Raw genomic sequence first — 20,803 nt, 5'->3', positions numbered from 1 at the left:
TTTTTTTCTAATGTTTTGCATTTTCCGTGTTTCTAGCCTAATTACATTGTCGGTGTTACACTGGACCTTCTGAAACCCAGACCTTCTGTGAAGTTCTAGTATAACAGAATGCAATGGTGAAATAGCTAATTCTGGAAATGATCCAGTTCCTTCTTTTGGGAAAAGTCAGTGACACATCGTTAATCATATTAAGCAAAATGCACAAAACTAAAATAAGCTCCAATGGAAATTACTTTCGGAAGTAATTGGAATTGTCCATGTTTGGCATGATAGTCAGGTCTTTTAAGCTGGTTCTTGTGTCTGTATTTATTCTTTTAACCTTTATACTATATATTAACAACTTGAGATATGAGGAAAAAGTTCGCCCATGTGATCATTGATTGTGTTTCTTATGAGGTCTTTACTGGATCTGCACTGCCAGTGCCATCTCATGAAAGGAACGTACTGCTGGTTTGAGCTTTTCTCGTATATTTGAATGATTGTAAACTAGTAAAGCTTATTGATTGTTACTTTCTTGGTTGTCATTGTTGCAGTCAATGGGGACATGATTTTCGTCCAGATTATAGGGGACCGGGATGTCTCAAGCAAAATTTTCCATACGTCCCAGTGATGGCCTTAACTCTAACTGCCACTCAGCCAGTTCGTGAGGTACGAAACTTGCACATTAACCTCCAGATTATTTTGAAATAATCATTTGAGACTGATTGAAATGTGCATCCATTGCAGGATATCCTAAAAGTTCTTAGGATCCCCCATGCTCTTGTTCTTGAGACAAGTTTTGACAAACCAAACCTAAAGTATGAGGTCATAGCTAAGACCAAGGAACCACTGAAGCAGCTTGGAGAGCTGCTAAAGAATCGTTTTGCTAATTTTTGTGGCATAGTATATTGCCTATCAAAGAGTGAATGTGTTGATGTTGCGAAATACTTTAATAATAAGTGCGGTATAAAGACGGTGTACTATCATGCTGGATTAGCAGCCCGTCAAAGAGTAGCTGTTCAAAAGAGATGGCATAGTGGAGAGAGCTTTTGGGATGGGAATAGACGAACCAGATGTGGTAAGTTGAAATGGACTCTGAGCCTTTGCCTATTTTTAGTTTTAGAATCAAGCTGACGTGTTGTCAAATACTCGACTAATCCACTTTTCCTTTAATGTTTAAGTTTCACCAATTGGTTTCTTAGTGTGCTTGGAAGTAAACTTTGCTGGTTCCATGGTCCAGTGGCCTGCTAAATTGTCATTCTTGGCTATTGATTGCAGGAACTAGAGAATTATGTATTTTTTCAAGTCAAATTCTTTCTTCCATTCATGGAACTTGGATGTGCTGAAATTAAGTTAGACTAGGATAAAGGTCTTTTCTTTACTGTCAAAGTGGCAAATGACTCTGATCTAACTTGACTTTCAGTTATAATGTTTTTGTCACGTTTCAACTTTGTTTTATTGGTTCAGTAATTATTTTTTAATGGCATGTGGTCAGCGTTTTGTCATCCACAACACAATGTCCAAGTCAATTGAAAGCTATTCCCAAGAATCAGGGAGGGTAGGAAGAGATAATCTACCGGCAGTGTGCATTGCTCTATATGCCAAAAAGGATTTCAGCCGGGTCGTGTGCATGTTAAGGAGTGGTCAAGGATGTAAAATCACTATCTTTAAATCTGCAATGGCTCAAGCTAGGAAAATGCAGCAATATTGTGAACTCAAGGTAATCCAATTTGTGTTCTCAACTTCTCATTAATGATCTCAACTAAGTGATGCTTCCATTTTGTGTTTCCACTTTCCACTTTGTTCTATTGATTGTTGTTAGTTTTAGTCTGGCATTAACCAGTCCAGTTGCTGGATCTTTATATGGGTCTGTTGGGAACATATGTAAATCATAATGGAACCTTTTGGCTAAACTCATCTTCCACGTACTTGAATGGAGCAAAGTAGATTGATAAACATGTGTTAACTCTCTAATTTGCGAAATTTTCAGGATGAGTGTCGGCGGCAAACCTTGCACACTTTGGCGAGTCTTTGGATCGGAAAGACTGTAAATACGGTTGTAATCCTTGCGACAATTGTCTCAAAGCCTCTTCATAAAGTTAGACCTTTCAGGTGTCACCTCTCTTGATGGGCGACAGGTACCGACTTACGCATGATCTTGAGCTGCACAGTTCTTCTGGTTCCATCATGCGCAATTATTGAAAGACCACATGGTATTGGAGGGGCAAAGGTCCTTAACTAAGGACACAGAATTCTTCAGTTGTGATGGTCTTGTCATCTCATGATTGTCTTTCATCTGTTGTCATGTTCCTTGTCTGGAACTAATTATTTTCGTAAGGGGAAAGAAAATGTGGCTCAACATATAAGCTGCCGAGAGGCATATGGGAACAGGCCGTCCGATCTTGACTGAGGAAGAAAAAGTTACTTGTTTCGCTAGAAAAGTTACTTGTTTCAGTTCAGCAAAGATTAATAGCGAAATCCAATCATACAAGCACATGTTGCCTTTCTTCTTCTTTCCCGTTTTGAATTAATGTTGATGCATATCATGACTGCATCTGTGAAGTTAGTTTACTTGCAGAATAAATTTTTCAAGTAGTATATCCTAAGATACAATCGATTGGTTGAGAACTTTTATTAGGGTCTAATTATCAGTTATCCAACTATTGAGCACTGCCGGCTTTCTGGTCAGCAAGCATTGTATTGGTGGACTTGATCATTCAAATCATGGACTCGGATCTCAGATTCACACTATGCAATAGTTTTTCACAGAGAGCACATGGCAATGCATCTATGATTCGATACTTAGGGATTTAACATGGTTTTATTATTCCTGGGTCCGGCACAACCTTAGATTCATGTTGACTAGGACATGTCAACTGCCCAATAATGCTCTCACGTGGCACTTCAACAGTTGCTTCCTTGTTGTATTTGCATTACAGCAACTCACGTTAATGATTGCATAAATATATTTCATGAGAATTGCAGCCAATGCTTTGTACTCAAAAGGGTGGTTGGAATCAGCACAGTTTTGACGACGGCACAGCATCGCACGAGGTGAGGGAAATTGACAGTATTGGGCCTCGGAAGAAGGTAATTCATTCATTGCCTTTTGAAGTGAGGACAAAATCGTTCCTTTTGAATGTTAGTATGTGCATGACTCATTTGAAAAAGATTGTTTTGGAAATATATTGGATTGGGGGATTCTCTTTGGCCTAAGAAACAGAAAAAGAAAATTTGGGGTATGCTCATTATCCTCTGACGACCACAGAGAAGAGCCTGTGCTGTTGAAAATCTCCAAGTGCTGTAGAAAATCTTCAAGTGGAGGCAAATAAATTTTGGAAGCTTGTAAAATAGCAGTAATTGCAATTCAGATTGCATGGGATTCTAGAGAAAGAACCGCTGTTACATGGATCCAAATAGATAAATGAAAATAAACAAATAATCCTATAGATTCCCAATATCAAACAGAAGTGCCCACTAGTTGATTATCATCGAGCTTGGTTGGCTCCGGGGTCACGTAAGCATCGTAATTATAAGTTTGAGTTGTATCGTGACTGAAACGGATTGATTTGTGATCTTTGGTGCTATTACCTCGTCTAGAAAGAGTGATGAGTTGTTGACATATCATTCAGTTGTGGTGATGGGTCAGCCATCGTCGAAATTTAGATTATGGGCGATACTTGATGGTCATAATTGAAATCGAACATTTCATAACGAACGGGGAAATTCTATCGTAACGCTAGGGATAAACGATGCGAATTGACTGTCCCAACCCTTTAATATTTATTAAGGAACTAAAAGGTGATTGTCCTTGTTTAGGAATCTTAGATGGTCCCCTTATCCTTCCCAAGAGGACCCCGGTGGCTATGACACCAACTGGTTTTTTTGTTATGACTCTGAGTCCTGGACCATGCCACATGCTGTACGTGGTACATGCGCATGATTGCACATCGTAAGACAAATCAAATTGGATCAGGTGACTTAGGTCCCCCAAGAGGAGAAAGCAAGTTAACGGTTATTTTGATGCAATAGTAAACGCCAGTTTTAATCAGACTATCTATCATGGGGTATTCCTCGTTTGTACATTTCCTAACGTTATATTATATCTACTTAAGCACTGTTCATCCCGAAATCTTATAGGGGTCGTACTTATATAGTCATATTGTCAACTATATATTGACTTTGCGTGTATGGAAATTTTTAAGCATCTTCAGACTCGGGCCTTTTTAAAAGGTAATACTGACTTTGCACGAATCGATCGAGGCATTGGATCACTGGTTGCTGAGGAAAGTTCGTACCATGACTTGATTCACAATTGGGACTGCAACGAAGTGATTAGGAATATGCATGCGACATTAAAAAAAAGAAAAAAGGAAAAAAAGGACATAGCCTTAGCAGATAAGGTACTTATTACCTAACGATCCTATGTCGAGTTTGGTTAATGTTGAGTCTCACATTGTCTTATTCTCGCATCTGACTACCAAGACCCAAATTGGCTTCTTTTCTGGTCAACGAAGGGGGTCAATGTTTTGTGCATGTCATGTGGCAGTGTTTTGATCCTAAAACCTAAGAGTATGTAGCATCGTGTAATGGGTAAAATAGGTAAGAAGATGAAAAAGGAAACACGTGAATTATGCTTGACGTCTTGAATTCCACAATTCTCTTCTTGGGAGATGCGCACTAAAGTCAAACATATTGCCTTTTCCGTTCCTTTCCCAGCAAGAAAAAAGGTACGTTTTAAAAAAATGACACTAATAATTTCTAAACTTCAACACATTGTGCATTGTTATGTTGGACTTTGTCTTTAAACTATTCTTAAATGTTCGGGATATGTATTGGAAGACTTAAAACTTGTTGCGAAAATGTAATCAAGTCGTAAAGCTTACAAAAAGTGCAATCTGATCCTGAAACTTGTCAGATTGATGCAATCGAGTTATTTCATTAATTCTGTTCAACTTAACTGACGAAAAATGTTGACATGACTATTTTTGTTATTTTATATCCAACGACTGCCCTCACCGGCCACTGGTCAAGGCCTGGTGAACCTTGCCGACCATCCTCCACCCTCGTTGCCCTTCCCTACGAGATTTCTCACCCCCTTTTTTTTTTAATTTAGCTTAAAATTTGTATTAAAAATTAGATTTGGATCAAAACAACATTGTTTTAGCCTTATGTTATGTGTTTTAACCATGTCATCACTACGTAGGATAGAGAAAATATTTTAAAAAAGCCACATCGGCATTTTCCGTTGGCCAAGTTAAATGGAGTTAATAAAATGACTCGATTGCAATAATTTGACAAGTTTTAGGACTTGATTCTCATAAGTTTTAGGTATCAATTGTACTTTCGTGATAAGTTTTAGAGCTTTTAGTGTATCTATTCCTAAAATGTTTATTGTAAACCTTTTTTTTTATCTAAAAAAGAAGAAAGTCATTGCAAGTCTTTGAACTATTGCGAAATGCACAAACAAGTTCAAACTTTTTTTTAATGATTGACACTATCGAATCAAGCTCTATCTTCTTAGATTTTTTTCGTGATGAGGAGGTGGGTGATTCGTATGGACTCGATCTTCTTATTAAAAAGTTGAAATATCATTTTGTGTACCTCGTTGTGCGAAACATGATCAGTTTCGACACGACTTTCCAACAAATTGTTTTTAGCAGAAAAGAACATGGTTTGTCCTAATTAGCAACCTACCAAAACATGCAACATCAAGAACAATAACCGAATAATTAATTCCATTGGATTTTTTTTTTTGGTCTGAATTCCATTGGATTTGGAAAGGAGAAACTTTTCCTTGACACTTTTCAAACAGGACAACAAAAGACACCAACTTCTACTCAACTAGAGGCAAAGAAAAGAGGAAAATAGCAACACTTTTTCTCCAATGTAAACTGGCTTCACCCACAAGACTGACACGTGGCGGTCGGACAAGGCAACCCTGACCCTCCCAAAAAAAAAAGACAAGAAAATTATTGATGTAGCTAGCAAGGATCACCTAGAGGGGGGTGAATATGTGATCTTAAATAATTTTTGATAATTTATGCGGAAACAAAACAAATCACAGAAGAGTCTGAATAAAATTCAGATTCAAGACAGATTGTATAGACGGTGCTCTTGATGTGCAGAATGTAAAGTAAGAGATAAGGGATAGAGAATCTGCACACAAGTTTATAGTGGTTCGGCTTATAGCAAGCCTACGTCCACTCTCCCACACTGACAGCCTACCGGCTGGATTTCACTATGTAATCAAGAGGAATTACAACTTCTGAGTGTTAGCACTCTTGTGTATGATAGGACTCTCTATCTCACACAATCACTCTTACAAAGTGTCCCTCAAGATCTTAATGTTTGGCTCAGAAAGACAAGAGAAATGATCGGAGTATGCTCAGACTTTGGACTTGATGATTCTTGATTCTGTTCTTCCTTCTGCTGCTCGTTGATCTCCTTAAATACTCCTCTACTTCCAAACTAGCCGTTGGACAGCTTTCAGAGGATCATCTTCCAATCTTCACGTTGGACAGATTTGTATAGAAAGGATTGAGTAGCCGTTGGATGACAGATTCTGAATCCCGCTAATTCTGGTCGCCCATACAATCAGAATCTTGGTTTCCATAAGTAGAGCTTTATCCGTTGTGATGCATGCTTGTCGTAATCTTTGATTGTCAATCAATTTGATTGAGATCAAAGCTTTCCTTTTGTGAAATCCATACCAGATCACTAGCTGTTGTTTTTCGTTCTAAGTTCTGCATCTGAAGAATTTATGCGTCTGTGTCTGCTTCTGAAAAATTTCAGCTTCTACATCTGCTTCTGAAAATTCCTCCGTCTTCGTCTGAATAATTTCAGCGTCTGAATCTCAGAACTTAGATTATATGGGTCTTCAATAATGTATTTACCAGCTTGTAAAGTGTGAAAAACTTCTTTCTGAGCTTCTAGAATATACATACCTGGAATAATTAGTTCAGAATAAGTATCAGATTTACAATAACATGGAAGGTTTTGTCAACTTCAAAATCAATAGGAGTTTTCCTCAACAATCTCCCCCTTTTTGATGGTGACAAAACTTTCCGGCAGATTGAATTAATTTGAAATTGATTTGAAAGTAAATAGACATATTAAGCTCATGAAACACAGATTGAAAGAGCAAACTCTATTGATATCTGTGTCTTTTTCTTCCTTTGTATATAACCTGCAAATCTGCATATAATTTCTCCCCCTTTTTGTCATCAGCAAAAATGATAATGATAGAGAGAATAAATCATTGATATTAAGCAATCAAACAGTCTAACAAGAATTGTTAAAAATATTACAGACCAATGAAAAAAGAGATGGTTTTGAGAGAAATGTTAAAAAAAAACAGGCTATTTTTTGGAAGGGGTATGAATGAGTTGAAAATTATCCAATATAGAGATAGCCTCTTCAATCTTCGAACTACATTGACCTATAGCCTTATTCATGTTGGATGAGCACATATCAATGGTTTCCCCAAGTTCTGCTTTATCTGCTGCTGCTTGAAGTCGTTGAGTCTTGTTGTTTTCCTCAACAATTCTCTGTAGATTCTTCATATCTTGTTCTAGTACAGCTTGCTTTTCTTTGATCTCGAGCAGAATAGAGAGGATGTTCTGATTGTCAGAAGGCTGTGCTTGGACATTTGCTTGCTCAGACTGATCATACCCTGAGGCTGATTCTGGTTGATTCTCCCCCTGAACATGCGCTTGATCTTCAGAAACATGTTCTTCATGAATTAGTTCTGAAACTTTGGGAACTGGCTCAGGAACATGTTCTGGTTCTTCAGTGTGTCCTGTTTCAAAGTGCTCTGCTTCTGCTTCATCACTTTCATCATGCAGAAGAATTTTTCTTTTCTTTCTGTACACTTTGATTGGAGTAGGAGAGTCAGTTTGCTTGCTGGCTGGACTAGATCTTTTCCTTTGCCCTTTTTCTTTCTCAATTTTCTTTCCAACAGATTTTGCCTCCGACTGTTGAGCCTCTTTTCCTCTTACTCTTTCCTTTACATCTCAAATTGCTTCATTTTGGAGAGCATTCTTTCTCCAACATACATACAGGGAACAAGGTTCTTGCGCATATCATTAGGAATAGATATTTTTAAGAACATGAAGATGCGAGAGATTAGAGCACCATATGGCAATTGGCCCTTGTCTTTCTGCAATGCTCTATACATATGGAAGATAATGATATGAGGGAGAGAGAAGGATTGACCTTTCAAGATAGCCCAAATGAGCTTGATTTCTGATTTTGATAGGTCAGTTTTTGAGGCTGCCTTGGGCTTCAAACAGCTTATTATGATCTTATGCAAGATCACAGACCGTCTGGACAAATCAGAGTAGGAAAGATGGCGCTTGGATCCTTGAGCAAAGTTTGGATTTCCAGAGGCCACCTTGGAAGCATCTTCTATGCTCACATCCAGTGGAGAGAAATTGGAATGTTTTGCTCCAATAATCAATGCCAACTCCTTCGCTTTTAAATCAAATTTTTGTCATCAACAGTGAATTGAATCCAATTGGGTGACAAAATGGAAAGATTAGAGTAAAAGTATGCAGTGAGTTCAGCATAGACATTTGCAGATTGCAAACAAAATTCAAGAATGCCCAATTTTGCAAACAAGTGCTCTACTGAAATACCAGCCTTTTCTAGGTAGTCGAAATCCACAGTCCTATGGTTCATGACCCCTCGAGCAAGTAACAACTTATAACAGACATTATGCTCAGTACTTCTGAACAATCCTCCTGTACCTGGCACACCAGATGCTATTCCCACCTTCATTTCAAAAATATCAAAAAATCGAGCATCATCATCAGGAACAACAAATTTTGAGGCACTTGTGGACTTAGGGCTTATAGGAACAGATTTCTTTTCAGAAGGAGTGGATGATTCTCCGACTTTCTCCTTGCCCTTTCTGGAAGAATGCTCTTTTGGGGTAGAGCTGGCTGGAACTTGGTCAGATTTAGTGCAAAAAAGAGAATAATTTTGCACAAGATGTGCTTCAGAGTGAAAACCGTTGTCTTTCAGACATTCATGAAGGATCGACGCAGAAGCATTATTCCTTTTCAACCTTTGATAAACTTCCCACACAAGTTTGATGCTTCGGAAGCGAAAATCAGATTTACCGGACGATTTGGGTGGCGACGATCGTTGAGGTAGGGTCGCCTCTAAAGGGTCTTCATGATGGTCCGACTCTGTGTCTGAAATATCCATATACTCTGCCGGTGATGTAGACTTGGAATCTTGGTTGAGAATACGTGAAGATTTCGACGGGCCACCATCTTGAACGGCATTTTGATCACTTTTGGAGTGTAAAGATTAGATTTTTGGAGATAAAAGAGAAGAAGGCGATTCTGAGTATCAAGAGGTTTTGGAGAGAAAAAGTTCGTACGATAGGGTTTTGAAAAGAAAATGACAGGTTTATAAAGGAGGACGACAGGTTTTGGAAGGAAAACTTATTTTTAGAAAATATAAAAAGAGATTCCAAAATGTAGGAAGGAAATATACTTGTTGAAGCACAAACACTCATGATAATATATTAAGCACAATTAATCAGACAAATTAGAATATGTACCTGATTTGCTTCCTAAAGTAACGATTATGAAAATATCCTGCCAAAAATGCCAAAAATATACCCGCCAAAATTTGAATAAGGGACGTACCTGTCTTTGTAAGTCTGAAAAATGTTCAGACTAAGAATATTTGAGTCTGAAAAATTCCTGTCTATCAAACACTTCAAGAAAATGGATAAGTGATGCATGGTTTGTTTCTAATGAACTCAAATGAAGATTTTTCAAGAGGTTTTGTGAATATATCAGCTAATTGATTCTTAGAATCAATGAATTGAATATTCACATCACCATTTTGAACATGATCTCGAATAAAATGATGCTTGATTTCAATATGCTTAGCACGTGAATGAAGAATAGAGTTCTTAGTCAAATTGATAGCACTTGTGTTGTCACATTTGATTGCAACATTTGAATCTTCAATAGCATAGTCTCGCAACTGTTGCTTCATCCACAGAATCTGTGCACAGCAACTTCCCAAAGCTACATATTCTGCTTCTGCCGTAGAAAGTGCAACTGTATTTTGCTTCTTTGAGTACCAGGATACCAACATATTCCCAAGTAGTTGACATGTACCTGTAGTACTTTTCCTATCCACTTTACATCCAGCTAGATCAGCATCAGAATAACCAGTAAGAGTAAAATCTGAATCTTTGGAATATCAAAGACCTAACATTGGATAAGTTCCAATGTATTTGATTATCCTCTTTACTGCAGAAAAATGTGATTCCTTTGGGTCTAATTGAAATCTTGCACATATACATACACTGAACAATATATCAGGTCTAGATGCAGTAAGGTATAATAATGATCCTATCATGCTTCTATATACTTTCTGATCAACCTTTTTACCATTTTCGTTCTTGTCCAGTTTGGATGAATGAGACATGGGAATGTCTGTTTTCTTGCAATTCTGCAATCCAAACTTCTTGACAATCTTCTTTGCATACTTCTCTTGGCAAATGAATGTACCCCCTTTGGTTTGTTTCACTTGTAGGCCAAGAAAGAATGTTAATTCTCCCATCATGCTCATCTCGAACTCATTCTGCATATTCTTAGAAAATTCTTTGCAAAGCAGTTCGTTAGAAGATCCAAAGATGATATCATCAACATAAATTTGAACCAGTAAAAAATCCTTACCTTTTCTCTTAATAAATAAAGTTGTATCAACCTTACCTTTGGTGAAATCATTTTGCAGAAGGAAGTTACTTAACCTCTCATACCAAGCACGGGGTGCTTGTTTCAGACCATAGAGGGCCTTTTTGAGTTTATAGACATAATCAGTCTTCCTTGGTTCTTCAAAGCCAGGTGGTTGTTCCACATATACTTCTTCTTTGATATATCCATTCAGGAAGGCACTTTTCACGTCCATCTGAAACAATTTAAAGTTATGGAAACAAGCATAAGCTAATAGTAGCCTAATGGCTTCTAACCTTGCAACTGGTGCATATGTTTCATCATAATCTATGCCTTCTTCTTGAGAATAGCCTTTTGCTACCAGTTTTGCTTTATTTCTTGTGACTTTCCCTTTGTCATCCAGTTTGTTTCTGAATACCCATTTTGTTCCAATTACTGGATGATTTTTGGGTCTTGGCACAAGCTCTCATACTTTATTGATTCTGAACTGCTGAAGTTCCTCTTGCATAGCTTCGATCCAGCTTTCATCTGATAATGCTTCATCAACTTCTTTTGGTTCTATTTCTGATATCAACGCCAAGTTGCTGATGTTCTCCTTGTGTCTAGATCTAGTCTTGATACCATCTTCTATTTCTCCAATGATGAGGTTCTTCGGATGACTGGATTTATGTTTCCAGTTTCTGTCAAATTTTTCCTTCTGACTATCTGCAGACTCTGAAGGTTCTGGTTGAGTCTGAATTGTGTCTTCTATTTCTTCTCCTACAGATTCTACGATCTTTGGAGATTCTTGTTGAGCTTCTGATAATTCTTGAATGTTGGGAGATGGTTCAAATTCATCTTTGTGAGTCTGAATATTTTCATCAAACCTTACATTCATTGTTTCTTCCACAGTCTGAGAATTCTTGTTGAAGACTCTGTATGTCTTACTTGTAGTTGAATATCCAAGGAAAAATCCTTCATCTGCTTTCTCATCAAACTTACCAGGGCGATCATTTGGATTTTTGAGAATAAAGCATTTACAACCAAACACACGAAAATATGAAATATTGGGCTTTCTACCTTTGTAAAGCTCATAGGGGGTTTTCTCAAGAATGGGTCTGAGAAAAGCTCTGTTAATGATATAACATGCTGCAAAAACTGCATCTGCCCAGAAATGAAAAGAAATCTTGCTTTCAGGCTCCGTTCGTTTGGCGGAAAATATTCTCCCGGAAAATATTTTTCGAGTTTTCCGGTTTTCGGGGGGCAGAAAACGTTTTCCGTGGGAAAATATTTTCCTTCCCCCCCTCACAAAATAGCCTAAGTCTACGGAAAATGACTTCCGCTTCTTCAAAAGCGGAAATCATTTTCCGGAGCTTCTTCTTCTTCTTCACTAAGGTTGCCGGCCGCCGCCGCCGCCGGCGTCGCCGCCGCCGCCGATGCCGCGCGCGCTGCTGCCGCGCCGCCGCCGGTCGCCCGGCCGTCGGACGCCGGCAAAAAATATTTTCCAAAACTTTTTCATATTGATCGCCGAACACCGGAAAATTATGTTCCGGGAAAATATTTTCCAAAAGGAGAATATTTTCCACCAAACGAACGGAGCCTCAATCAACAAAGTTCTTGCCATTTCTTGCAAAGAACGATTTTTCCTTTCCACAACACCATTTTGTTCTGGTGTATAAGGAGTAGAAAAATTGTGTTGAAAACCATTTTCCTCACAGAATTCTGAAAAACTTTGATTTTCAAATTCTCCCCCATGATCAGTTTTAATGCAGGAAATGGTATAGCCCTTTTCATTCTGAATTCTTTTTGCAAATTTTGAAAAATATGAAAATGCTTCATTTTTATGAGCAAGGAAGAACACCCAAGTAAATCTTGTGAAGTCATCAACAATAACTAAACAATATTTCTTACCACCAATATTTTGTGTTCTGGTTGGTCCAAAAAGATCCATATGAAGAAGCTGCAAAGCACGATTAGTGGAAACATGATGTATAGATTTAAAAGAGCTTCTTACTTGTTTTCCTAGAGTGCAGGCATTGCATAACTCTGTTTTCTTGTATTTCAAATCTGGCAGACCTCGAACCAGTTTCTTGTTTGAGATCTTTGAGATTTGTTTCATACTGATATGCCCCAATCTTCTGTGCCATAGATCTTCATCTTCTTTGATTGAAATCAAGCAATGAGTGGAATTTGGATTGACATCTAGAAGATAAATATTACCATGTCTTCTTCCCGTGAATGTTTGAGAAGAATCTTTGCTTGTTCCTGAGCATGTATCTTCTTGAAAGTTGATTCTGAAACCTGTATCACATAGTTGGCTTATGCTAATCAAGTTGTAGTTGAGTCCTTTTACCAATGAAACATCATTGATTGTGAGTCCTCCAATTTCAACCGTTCCTTTGCCAACTATTTTTCCTTTGTTATTTCCTCCAAAGGAAACTTTTCCACCATTCAGGTTTTGTAGTTCAACAAATATGCTCGGATCTCCTGTCATATGTCTAGAACATCCACTGTCTAGGTACCACTTTCTTTTTCTCTTCGTGGTAGCCTGCAAAAATTACAACATCTCAAGTTTTCTTTGGTACCCAAAGTTGTTTGGGTCCTTGAGGATTAGTATAGGCTGTCTTAACAAAGTCTCTTCGAACAGGTCTCCAGACCTTAGGACATTCATTCTCAAAATGTTGTGGATCTCCACATTTTGAGCACTTAAGAGCACTTCGGCCAACAGGTTTAACAAAATTTCTTTTGAAATGATTTTTATAAGCTTGTCGAGGAGGTCTTTGTCTTAATCTCTCCTTGACCTTTGGAAAATCAATCAAGCTATCACTTTCCTTCACAAATCCGAGACCAGATTTGTTATAGTAAGGAATTTGGATAGAAAGGATATGCTTCAAGGTTTCTGAACCTTTTGAAAACTTGGAAGTAATTTCTGAAACTTCCTTTTTCAAAACAGCATTTTCTTTGGAAAGAAAATCTCGACTTTCCTTGATTTGATGAAATTCTTTTTGAAGGAAATCGATTTTTTCTTTTTGAGAAACATCCTGTTGCCTCAGTGATGAATTTTCCTTTTTCAAAGAAGAGATTCTTTTAAGAGTAGTCTTAAATTCAAAGCATAATTCATCAATATAATTTGATACTTCAATAGGCATATCAGAATGCTTTACCTCAATTTCCACTTTAGGATCAGAATCAGAATCTGAATCTGAGTCTGAGTCTGACTTAGCCATTAGACAGAAATTAGAGATATCTTCATCACTGTCTTCGCACTCTGTGTCACTCCAGGTTTATGCTTTTAAGGCCTTCTTTGCTTTCTCAAATTTGGTCTTCTTTTTCAGAAGTGGACAATTGGACTTGATATGTCCACGTTTCTTACAGTGAAAGTATATAACATCCTTTGATCTCTCTGTTTCATCGAAAGACTTCTTCTTCTCAAAAGGCTTCTTACCTTTGAGGTTTCTTCCTTTGATCTTCATTTTCTTATACTTCTTTATAAAGAGAGCTAGTTCTTCATCGTCAACATCTTCATCTTCAGAATCTGCATCAGAATCAATGTTAGTTTTTAATGCAATTGACTTATTACCTCCGGATTCATTCTCCTCATTCCGGTGCTCAATCTCATATGATTGAAGAGTTCCAATCAACTCATTTACTGATAGAGGCTTGATCCTTTGTGTCTCTCGAAGAGATGTTTTGATATTATCCCACTTCTTTGTCAGTCCTCTCAGTAGTTTGCTGACTTTCATTGCATCTGGGACTGGTTGTCCTTTATATGCAAGACCGTTTACTATGTCAGTAAACCTGCCATACATATCAGCAATTGATTCTTTGGGCTTCATTTTGAAGTGATTCATATTGACCAAGCAAAAGATTGATTTGAGTTTCCTTGGCTCGATCTGTTCCTTCATAAGTAATGTGGAGTGTATCCCAGATTTCCTTAGCTGATTTACAAGCAGCAATTTTTTTATATTCAATAGGAGATAAGGCACAATATAAAGAATAAATTGCTTTGGAATCTAAGGTTTCTCTTTTGGATATCTCAGTCTGAGATAATGGAGGATCTGCTGCTTTGCTTGCATCTGCCTTTTCTTTTGAATCAAAAGATTTTGGATTGACTCCTCTGATGATGACATCCCATTGCATGTGATCAATTGACTTTATGAATGCCTTCATCTTATTCTTCCAGACACTATATTCCTTGCCATCGAAATATGGTGGTCTGTTGTTGCTCTGTCCTTCAATGAGCCCTGGAGCACCAAAGCTAGCCATGTAGATCGTTAGCTCAGAAGTAAAACACTTCAATAAATGAGCAACCTACTCTGATACCAATTGATGTAGCTAGCAAGGATCACCTAGAGGGGGGGTGAATAGGTGATCTTAAACAATTGTTGATAATTTATGCGGAAACAAAACAAATCACAGAAGAGTCTGAATAAAATTCAGATTCAAGACAGATTGTATAGACGGTTCTCTTGATGTGCAGAATGTAAAGTAAGAGATAAGGGATAGAGAATCTGCACATAAGTTTATAGTGGTTCGGCTTATAGCAAGCCTACGTCCACTCTCCCACGCTGACAGCCTACCGGCTGGATTTCACTATGTAATCAAGAGGAATTACAACTTCTGAGTGTTAGCACTCTTGTGTATGATAGGACTCTCTATCTCACACAATCACTCTTACAAAGTGTCCCTCAAGATCTTAATGTTTGGCTTAGAAAGACAAGAGAAATGATCAGAGTATGCTCAGACTTTGGACTTGATGATTCTTGATTCTGTTCATCCTTCTGCTGCTCGTTGATGTCCTTAAATACTCCTCTACTTCCAAACTAGCCGTTGGACAGCTTTCAGAGGATCATTTTCCAATCTTCACGTTGGACAGATTTGTATAGAAAGGATTGAGTAGCCGTTGGATGACAGATTCTGAATCCCGCTGATTCTGGTCGCCCATAGAATCAGAATCTTGGTTTCCATAAGTAGAGCTTTATCCGTTGTGATGCATGCTTGTCGTAATCTTTGATTGTCAATCAATTTGATTGAGATCAAAGCTTTTCTTCTGTGAAATCCATACCAGATCACTAGTTGTTGTTTTTCGTTCTGAGTTCTGCATCTGAAGAATTTCTACGTCTGCATCTACTTCTGAAAAATTTCAATTTCTGCATCTGCTTCTGAAAATTCCTCCGTTTGCATCTGAATAATTTCAGCGTCTGAATCTCAGAACTTAGATTGTGTGGGTCTTCAATAATGTATTTACCAGCTTGTAAAGTCTGAAAAACTTCCTTCTGAGCTTCCAGAATATACATATCTGGAATAAATTAGTTCAGAATAAGTATCAGATTTACAATAACATGGAAGGTTTTGTCAACTTCAAAATCAATAGGAGTTTTCCTCAACAATTATAAAAAAAAAACAATTTTTAACAGGAAGATGGCTGTGTCTCTTCCCCTCAAATTTCAATGCATAGAAAACCAGTCAATCTCTCTCTCTTCTCTCTCTCTCTCTCTCTCTTCCTTCCTTCCTTTGGACACAAAATTCACCATTTTTAAACAGTTGAACTCCTCTCATTCTCTCTCTCCTTCTTCTTCTTCTTCTTCTTCTTCATCTCGCCAGATCTCTCTCTCTGTCATCGGCGTCAAGTTCGCCGGAGCAATTCCCGTGGCCTGGGATGGCGGCGACTCCCGGCGTTTTCTTGCTCCGTGCGCGTCGCGCTGGCAATGCCGGCTCAGATCTAGTGTCGATAACTTGATGTGCAACTCTGTGTGTCGCTCAACTCTGTGTGTCGCTCGTCGTAATCCTCGCCGCATTCGGCGGGAGGTGAGTGTGAATCTTGGGTAGTTCGCGTGGAAAATTTGTTGATTTTTGTTTGTTGCTTGTGCGCGCGCCACTGTTCTGTTGATGTGTGAATCTCCACTTCAGTTTAGAGTTTGCACTTAGCAGGCGAGGTAGTGAGGTCGTGTTCTCGCAAGCAATGGGGCTTGCTTTAGGAGTTTGAGATATGCTTCATGAGTAAATCGTGTTTCACTGAGTTAAGGATGATGCTTTGGTTGTTGGGTCGATTCTTGGCAAATGTGAGATTAGAATTATCCGAGCAGCGAGTCCCTGAAATGCTTGCGATGGGAATAGAGGGTCTATTGAAATTAGGATAATGCACACTGGGTCTCCATTATTCATGTGTTACTCGTGAAATTTCGTCTGGCAAATAGTACAGTACGCCTGGTCTAGCATTTTCATCGTCCGCTCCGCGATGTGAGCTTTTGTCGAAGTTACCCAAGTTACTCTGGATATGGTTGTTCTGGGTCTTCCTATCTCCTCGTTATGTTTGTAATTTTTCTTTCTGTTCTTTTTAGATACCTGTAGTTGAGAGATGCAGGTGGAGAAAAGACGGTCAAAGGGCGGCTTCCTCCAGTTTTTTGACGGGAATAGCAAGTCCAGGAAGAAGCTGTTCTCAAACAGTCCTGACTCCTGATATACCTGGTCCTGGTACGACTTGCATCGTCTTTTTGTCAATTTTATTAGTCGTACGCCCGTGCATTGTTAGCATATGAAAGTTTTCTGGAGGAGATGGCTCATATAGTGCTATTAACGTGCTTTGTTTCTGATTATAGATGGAGTTAAGCATGGAATGGATGATGCAGAGATCTTGGCGAAGTCAAGGTTTCAGATGGTGGGAGTTCTTTTGACCCTACTGTTGTCAAAATCTTTTTTAGTTGTGTACGAGTTCCATCTATCTGACTTGCATTGTTTCTTGCCTTAATGTAGAATGTTACTGATGAAAATGGAGTTAGTTCAAGTAAAAGCGGAAGTTGTGAGTGGAACTGTGCTGCTTCAGAGACCACCAACAAAGGATGTGAAAACAGAGCCCCTGGAGTAGTGGCTCGACTGATGGGTTTGGATTCATTGCCAAAGTCAAATGGTCCCGAATCTTCCACCTCATGTTCTGAATTTCATCAAGTCGAAGCTTCTCCTTACAGTGATGGCACCCATGATTTGCGAAGTAGATGTGATCCGATTGACTACCTCAGCAGTTCTAGTAGATTGGGTTGGTTCTCCTCACACCCTGCAGAAGTAAAGCTTAAAAGCGCAGAACCGACCGATAGAGAGATTTCAAACCGAAATACTTCCTCTGAAATCAGCTAAACCTATTTCCATTACTCATCATAGGCTGTTATCTCCAATTAAAGGTCCTGGATTCGTTCCGGCCAAGAATGCTGCCTATGTTATGAAGGCAGCCGCGAAGATTATTGAAGCTAGTCCCTGGGTTGTCAGAGGCAAAGCATCATCTGACTGTTTCAGGCTTTCAGCATCAGTTCCTTTGAGAATACAGGATCTAAAAATGAAATTAGAATCTTCCTATGAGGCACAAGGCAGCAGAAAGCTAGTAGTTCTGGCGGTGTCATAGGGTATTCCTCGTTTGTACATTTTCCTAGGCTTGTATCTTCTCTGTTTAAGCATTCTTTATCCTGAATTCTTATAGGGGTCGCACTCATATAGTCATATTGTCGACTATATATCGATGTTGTGTGTATGGAAATTTCTAAGAACCTTCAAAATCGGGCCCCCCTAAAGATTAATATATACTATGCATGAATCGATCAAGGCAATGGGATTACTGGTCGCTGAGGAAAGTTCGTACGATGACTGTGTTTCAGAATCGAGACTGCAATGAAGTCATTTGCAATATGCACGCAACAATCAGAAAAAGAAAAGAAAAAAAGAGGACATTAGCCTTAGCAGATAAGGAACCTAACCATCCTATGTTAAGTTCGGTTAATTGTTGAGTCTCACGTTGTCATGTTCTCACATTTGACTACCAAGACCCAAATTGCCTTCGTTTCTGTTCAACATGTGGCAGTGTCTGATCCTAAACCAAAGACGATGTAGCATCGTGTAATGGGTAAAGCAGGTAAGAAAATGAAAAAGTAAACACGTGAATTATGCTTGAAGTCTTGAATTCCATAATTCTTTTTTTTTTTGAGATGCGCATTAAAGTCAAACATTCTGTCTTTCCTATTTCTTTCTCAGCAAGAGAAAAGATCGTTTAAGAAAAATTGCACCGATAGGCCCTAGATTTCATTTCAGCTCGATTAAGAAAAATTGCACCGATAGGCCCTAGATTTCATTTTAGCTCGATGTGTAATGTCGATTCGCAAATGTTTAATGTAAACTTTTCTTTTTATCAAATAAGGGAGAAAGTCATCACAAGTCCCCGAACCATTGCCAAATGTGCAATCTAGTCCCCAATTTTTTTCCCTTTTGTGATTGACGCTATTGAATCGGACTGTATCTTTTTAATTAATTTTTTATGACAAGGTGGGTAATTTATATGGACTCAATTTTTTTCTAAAGCCGGAAAATCAATTTGTGTGCCTCGTTTGTAACAGTCTGAATTTTCGATCCTTTTCCCGGGATTTAAGAAATGAATGTTTTGGCCAATGCACTTATAGTGAGATCTCACCCGGAAATGCGCATTCACGGGATGCTAACCTTAGGGGTAGGGCCGTTACGGGATTGAGTTCGCACGACCAAAGAACTCGACCTGGGTTCGATCTTCGACCATATGGATTGACGAGGGAATGTTTTGAGCCAACCGAGACCGGTCTACTTGATTGATCGTGTCCGAAGGGAACTAGCGACAGACCCTCGCAATTGTATGACAACCGAGGTCGTCCCGGGTGGAGTAAACTTAAACGTGATTTGACTTAGTGTCGGTCACGGGTCGAGAGCGCGTAATTCTAGAGAGCCACCCGTTAGCCAGAGATAAGCTAAAGTTGCGATTGCTCGATTTTAGTCATTTCTTGGAATTCGGGCCCGGGAATCGAGAATTTTGAAAGTGACAATTTTGGACGGCCGATGACGTTTTTGGCTTGGCCAACCTTGGGGCCACCCATTTCTGCAAAAAAAATGGATTTCGGTCCGGGACCGGAAAAATTACGGTTTTGCCCCTGAGGACACCAATGTTGGATTTTGAGGTCATTTGAGGTTATTTTTCGAGGCTAGCGTCATTTTTGGGTGGCCACGCATACCGAGAGTCGTTATGGACAAAAATTGGAATTTCGACAAAAATTGGAAAAATAATATTATTTTATTCCCGAAACTTTGCAGTCGATTTTCGGGGGCTTAAAAAGTGAATTTCGCGATTCCGACGCCATATTAGGTTGGCCACGCATATATGGAACGCGTATGTGCGAAAATTGGGATTTCGCCCCGGGACCGGAAAAATGACCATTTTGCCCCTGGGCCCGTTTCAGTTCCGAATTTTGGGAAATTATTTGGGATTATTATTATTGGTTTTTTTCAGCTGCAATATTGGGCCTTGGACAATTTTGCCCCTCAATTATTTGGATAAGACCAACGAGGGCCGTTGGATCAAGGGTATTTTGGGAAGATCGCGTAGGATCGCGACATGTGGCGCCCTTGGCCCACTATATTTGACCAGCTTTGACCTCATTCTCTCTCCTCTCTCATTCTGGCCATACCATTTCCTCTCCTCTGTCCCGAAATTCTCTCTCTCTCTCTCACTCTCACGTTCTCTCTCTCTTTCTCATTCTCTTCATTTTTGTTTCCTTTCATCACCGTTGTTGTTGCTGCTGCTGCTGTTCCACCCATTTCAGCCACCCATCCAGCCCGTTCTTCTCGCCTTTCTTAGGTAAGTGACCTCCCCAAATGTCGCCTAGGACCTCGGGTATTGTTAGGCTTGTTTAGGGCTCGGTTTAGGGTGAGTTTAGTGGCTGGTTTGCTCGGTGGTGTGTGTTGGCTGATTTCCAGTTAGGTTGCTGCTGCGTCGCTGGTTCTTGTTATTTTTACTGTGACTTTTGTGGCCCGAATTTGAGGAATTATTCTTCATGAAAGTTGTTCATAGAATCTTCAAGTATAACATATTTTAATTTGGGAATTTTTGGAAATCATTTGATGCCATTCGGAAGTCTATCTTTGGACCGAAATAAAACTGCCCGAATTACTGTTCACCCGACCTTCTGGCCTGTTCGAATTTTTATAAATTTTTCCAGGCCTATTTTCAAAATACTTCCTTCACAAAAATTGTTGGGGACATTTGTGGCTATAACATATAAAAATTTAAAGGTTTTCCAAAATTATTTGGGTGCCGAATGAGTTGTATTTTGATGGCCTGAGGGGCTGTCCGAGCG

At 39.0% G+C, this 20,803-nt stretch overlaps 2 protein-coding genes and 1 pseudogene across 2 annotated transcripts in view; 2 read left to right on the top strand and 1 right to left on the bottom strand.

Moving 5' to 3' along the window:
- LOC115663621 (uncharacterized) overlaps positions 1-20,803 on the bottom strand; it is a 132,799-nt gene that overhangs the window by 61,056 nt on the left and 50,940 nt on the right. The window lies entirely within an intron of this gene.
- The window catches only part of LOC115663781 (ATP-dependent DNA helicase Q-like 1), a 61,953-nt pseudogene that overhangs the window by 9,979 nt on the left and 31,171 nt on the right, over positions 1-20,803 (top strand).
- LOC115664544 (uncharacterized) overlaps positions 16,436-20,803 on the top strand; it is a 100,579-nt gene continuing 96,211 nt past the window's right edge. The window contains exon 1 of the mRNA XM_056309563.1: positions 16,436-16,472. The gene's annotated coding sequence lies outside the window, so the exon portion shown is untranslated. The remainder of the gene's footprint in view (positions 16,473-20,803) is intronic.

This window comes from Syzygium oleosum, unplaced genomic scaffold, assembly GCF_021117445.2.
Source record: "Syzygium oleosum isolate NSW1041296 unplaced genomic scaffold, Sole_v2.1 Sole_v2.03, whole genome shotgun sequence".
Taxonomy (NCBI): Eukaryota; Viridiplantae; Streptophyta; class Magnoliopsida; order Myrtales; family Myrtaceae; genus Syzygium; species Syzygium oleosum.
Note: the sequence above shows the minus strand (reverse complement) of the source record. Positions and strands in the feature narration are given on the sequence as shown.